Raw genomic sequence first — 6,000 nt, forward strand, 5'->3', positions numbered from 1 at the left:
TAGTGGTTTTCGGACTTCGGGTTTTGACAACCTATATTTTTTCTATAGTTTTCTTAACCCATGTTTTTTTCCATGATATTCTTCTCTAATGTAGTGTATTTAATAGGATAAATTTCCAATGTATTTTCTTTTTTTCCAAAGAGAATGATTTGGTTGGGCGCAGAAGCCAAGTGCAAATGCCATACGTCAATCAACGCCTAAAGAAACAAACAACCCATCTTTCATCAAAAGAAGTACAACACCAGAATCTCCCTCTCATTGTAGCTCCTATTGAGCACAAGCAGGGGCTCACTCCTCATCACATAAAGAAACGTCCACAACCCCAAAAGCACAACAATGAGGAACAATGACCCAGGGTGGGATAGAAGGCTAAGAGCCATGACCAAGAAGAGCAGGATGAGATAATTGACACAGAAGTAGGCCCAGTTCTTGTAGATCCTACTGCTCGCCTTTGTCACCGTCTACTTAAGGAGTTGCAATCAGCTATGAGTTGTTGTCAAGGCCTGCCTTGCAACAGGTCGTTACATACGCTTTCTAAGAGTTGTGAGAACAATGCTTGAGCTACTGTCATTATGTGTTATGAGATGGAATAAATATTGTGATGTGTTGCCCTTGCCATTGTTGCTACTTAATTATAACCACATAATATAAGCATAGGGAGACAAGTAATGGATGAAAATAGGGGATGATTGATGATAGTAAATTGGCCTACAATTATGTGTTTCATATATTGATATATAATAACAACAATAGCAGTTGTTCATCATTTCAGGGTCAACTTGGTTATTTTTTTGTCAGATAAAAATAAATGTTCATTGAATTAAGGTAATCAACTTTTTGTAGCCCTTAACAAAGTTGAAGAGGCCAAACATAGTGTTTTATTTTTATGTTTTCTTAATAAATGTACAGCGTTTTTTGTTTAAAAAAAATGTATAATGTTTGACTTTGATCAAAGTTATGTGTTTCATATTCAATTGATTGGAATATTTTATTTTTAAGGAAAATTTTACTAGGAAACTTAAACAATATGATATTTTTAGCAATTTGTATTTAATTGTTTAGATAAATATTCTACAATTTGGTATTCCATTTAAAAATAATAAAATAATATTTAATCAATAATGATTGTTAATAATAAATTGACTTATACATAATAACAACAAGAGTTGATCACGGTCATCTCTGCTATTTTTCGGTTAGATAAAAATAAATGTTCAATGAATTAAGGTAATCAAGCTTTTGTGGTCTTTAACAAAGTTTGAGAGGTCAGACTTAGTGTTTTATTTTTATGGTTTTTTAATAAATGTATAGTGTTTGACAATGATTAGAGTTACCTATTTCATAGTCAATTTGTTGGATTTTTTTATTTGGAAGAAAAAATTTATTATTAAACTTAAGCGGCGTGATATTTTTAATAATTTGTATTTAATTGTTTTGATGGATATTCTACAATTTGGTATTACATTTAAAAATAATAAAATAATGTTTATAATGAAATAATATTTAGGCTTAAAAATAATAAAATAATATTCAATTAATAAATATATAACTAAAACAGTCCCAAGGGGAAACTCAATTGGTGATCAAAGTGATGTGAAGTTGTGCAAATTAAGAGATTTGAGGTTCAATCCCCCTGTCATGATCCAATCTATGGAGAGGAAGACAGGTTGTAGACCCCCAAAGGTATAGTGGTAGTGGCCAGAATCAACCTCGTGTCATGCAAGTACGAGTCTGACCCAATTTTTAATTCCTCTAGGTTACAAAAAATAAAAAATAAATGTATAATTAAAACAAAAAATATTTCTCTCTCTCTCATACACACACACACACACTAGCTTAGATCCATCTTAATTTTGGATCTATCAGGGATCGAAAGGGATCAAATCTCTTAATGTGCAAACCTCTTTTTTTAGAGAAAATGTTGCACCTCGGGAGATTGGATCATGCAATGCCCTACCTAATCATATTATCTTACGTTATCTTGTTAAACTACCTATTGAGTGATTGAATTTTTGTGTTTGATTCCAATAAGTATTATTAGTATACATACGAGATATGTGTATGCTAGTTATATCCCCACACCTCACATGAATACGCTATTATTCTAAAGTTTAAAAAGTTAGATGAATTAATAAAAGGTTAATCTTGATTAGTGTTTAATTAACCTTAAAATCTAAGCTTATAATTAATAAGTTATATTTGAATAAGCTTATTAATATTAAATTGATTGGATTCTTGTGAATCTCTAAGATTCATTAATATAACTTAATATTATTACTTTGTTATTTTATTGTTTATTACCCATCACCCTCACAAGTTGTATCCTCAAATTTGTATCAGTATTTAATATTATTATTTTTTATTATTTATTATTCTAATTATTATTTCATTTACTTGAATCTAACAAGATGTCTCCTCGGAGTTATTTCAGGATAAGGCACTTAGTGGGGAATTCAAAGACATGGGGGACATTCAAACCCTTAATGATAAGCGGTTGAGGTAGCGAGTTGGGGAGGCATAAGAGGAAGAGGGATGAAAGGAGAAGGGTGGTTATTTTGTCCTTTTTTTTGGCTTGGAATTTGAAGAGAGAGGGTGGAGGAGAGAACAAAATGGAAAGGAAGGAAGGAGAACTCAAGAGATTGGTTGTGTTTGTGGTTGGAGAGTGTTAAACCTGTTTTTTTGGACACACTACGATTGTTGTTGGACTTGGGCTCAGAGGGATATAGAACCTTTGGAGGTCACCTATGCTAGGAATTTGGATAGACATTCTTGGTTGGCGGGGTGGTAAATTCAATCGGGCAGCCTCAGCAGGAGCACCCCAACCTGAGATTCCATGTTCAATCCCCCAGTCGTGATCCAGTCTACGAAGAGGAGGACGGGTCGTAGGCCCCCAAATGGTATAGTGGTAGCTGTCAGAATCAACCTTGTGTCACACGAGTACAAAGTTGACCCAGTTGTCAATTCCTATGGTTTACAAAAAATCAAATAAAAAAATGTATAATTAAAACTAAAAATCTCTCTCTCTCTCTCTCTCTCTCTCTCTCTCTCTCTCTCTCATATGTGTGTATGTGTGAATTAGCTTAGATCCATCTTAACTCTGGATCTATCAAGCATCGAGAGGGATCAAATCTCTCAACATGCAAACCTCTTTTTTAGTGCAAAACTTGAGAAAAGGTTGCACCTGAAGGGATTGGATCCTATGATGCCCTACCTAATCCTATTATCTTGCATTATCTTATTAGACTACCTACTGAGTGGTTGAATTTTTGTGCTTGATTCCAATAAGTATTATTATTATACATACAAAGTATGTGTATGCTAGCTATATACCCACACCTCACATGAATATGCTAATATTCTAAAGTTTAAAAAGTTAGATGATTAAATAAATGGTTAAGCTTGATTAATGGCTAATCTTGACTAGTGTTTAATTAACCGTAAAATCTAAGCTTATAATTATTTAGTTATATTTGAATAAGCTTATCAATATTAAATTGATTGGATTCTTGTGAATCTGTAAGATTCATTGATATGACTTAATATTATTACTTTATTATTTTATTACTTATTACCCCTCATCCTCACAAGTTGTCTCCTGAAATTTATTTTAGTATTTAATATTATTTATTATTTTAATTCTTATTTCATTTAGTTGAATCTGATAGGATGTCTCCTCAGAGTCATTTCAAGATAAGGCATTCAGGGGGGAATTCAAATACATGGGGGTATTCAGGGCCTTAATGGCAAGTGGTTGAGGTAGTGAGTTGGGGAGGCATAAGGGGAAGGAGGACGAGAGAAGAAGGGGGGTTCTTTTGTCCTTTTTTCTGGCTTGGAATTTAAAGGGAGAGAGTGGAGGAGTTCCCTGGGCTAGGAATTCAAATACACATTCCTAATTGGCATGGTGACAAATTCAATTCGGTGGCGCTAGCAAGAGCCACCCAACTGAGCCACCGTATCATTGTCGGGTATGTATTTTATTGTGAATTAATTCATGTGAATGGTTGAAAATCAAATATGTTATTAAATAAATCTGCTTTTTTTTTTTATATATGTTATGGTTAAATAATTTGAATCATTGGATTTTGCAAATAAATCATTATATTGCTGTAAATTTTGTAGCTAAAATAGTTTTGGTTAGAGGACCCCAGTTGGGTCCTCACATGTGATATTAGAGCTAAATTCAAAATTTGCACCCTAAACCCACCATAACATCCCTTAGCCACCTAGAACCACTTGTAGAAGATCCTTACAAAAGAAGGGGGGGGGGGGGGGGGGGGGGGGGGAGAGTTTAGTGTACAACTAAACAATAGAGAAAACCAATGAAAAAAATTATGGAACTTTACACCCCATATTTAATTGTAGACTATTGTAAAAGCTATTACATGCAATCCACTCAAATTACTTACCTCTCCATCTTCTGGCTTTTCCTCTAGGTTGGTATTCTCCTATAAAAAAACATAAGATTCCTTCAATTTCAAATGCTGAAATTTATAATAATCAAAAGCCATTAATTTTGCAACTAGTCATGTTGTATTGATTTTTAATTGTTTCAAAAAAATACAGTGTTTTCCAAGAAGCCATGAGTGAAGTACAATTATTTACATCAAACATTGAACAACCAAGAATAACAAATAAAACTTCAATGTAACCCTATGAAGCAACTTTCTTGATCACCAATCAATAAAACTTACACGATAGTAAAAATAATTGTACAAACGTAGAATGTGGTGCTTTTCAGCACGATCATGCTTGTTTACAAACTTATGAAGCTTTATTTCATCGAGACTTTAGTAAACATCCATGCATGTGTAAAAGTCTTGTATAGCTTTGCTAAATGTCGCCAAACCAAGATACTACATAACATGGTAGCGGCCAGCAATAATTGAGTTGAGAAGTCTTCCTTAAAGCGAGTCATGTATCAAAACTATATATATATATAACAAGAAAATTTTATTAAAGTATCCATGCAATAACATAAGGCGCCCTAAATAACAATCCCATGCACATACAAATATTTTCAAGACAATTTTAGGAAATATCACATTGGTTATTTTGCAATTTGCCTCCAAAATCAAAGCATTTGAAATGGAAATGAACAACATCAATTATAGAATTTGAATTGGTGTCCTTTAAGTTAAACCATCTACACATAGCATTTGAACAAATTACTCAATCCAAGAGTATATAAATAAATAAATAAATTGTTGAGTATGACTTTTTTTCTATGTACAATCTTGAGGGTGAACGTCTCAAACTCAACTTCTTGTGCTCTTATTTTGCATACTTATTCTTGGACAACCACAACGTCTTCATCCTTGATTACTCACACTTCTTCATCTTCCCTTGGTTCATTCAAAATATCTTATGTATGCCTTCTCCTAGAATGATCAGGACATTGAGCAAGCCCTATTAATGACGATGTATAAAAAAATTGAAAAATAAGGTTCACTTTGTTCGTCAAACATACTATTTCATTTTCCCTTCTAAAAGAAGCACACTCAAAAACGTAAAAATTGCAACCAATGAGTCACATAACCAAATAATTTCAATATAAGTTGTTAAACAATAGAATTCATAGGCATTATCACTAGCCCAGTAAGAAACCTCACAATTATTGCAAATGATGTAATAGAATTATATTAAGGCCATGAATGCCTTATCCATGATTTATAGAGCTAGCAGCAATTATTACAACTGCGAGTGTTACTCTAGTTACCAATATAATTGCATGCACATGCGTATTTTGTACACAACCCTCTTCTTTTTTTTCTTCCCTTTCATGTATTTCAACCACCTTCCCACTATCTTCTGTAGCATTGGAGGTTTTACTAGGTTGAAAATTCTAGCAAAAATTTGACCTGGAGGACTTCCGGGGAGCAAATGAGTTTTCTTTGTCTTAGCTCTCCGTAATTTCCCTAGGTTGGAAAGAGAAACTCAGATGTAATCACAAACCACTTGGAAGTTGTAATCTACCCCTTCCAACTTCAAAGAGTGTTCTCT

The sequence above is a fragment of the Pinus tabuliformis genome, chromosome 5_1 (genome assembly GCF_031772625.1).
Source record: "Pinus tabuliformis cultivar Carrire ecotype Pingquan chromosome 5_1, CPIR1, whole genome shotgun sequence".
NCBI classification, from domain to species: domain Eukaryota; kingdom Viridiplantae; phylum Streptophyta; class Pinopsida; order Pinales; family Pinaceae; genus Pinus; species Pinus tabuliformis.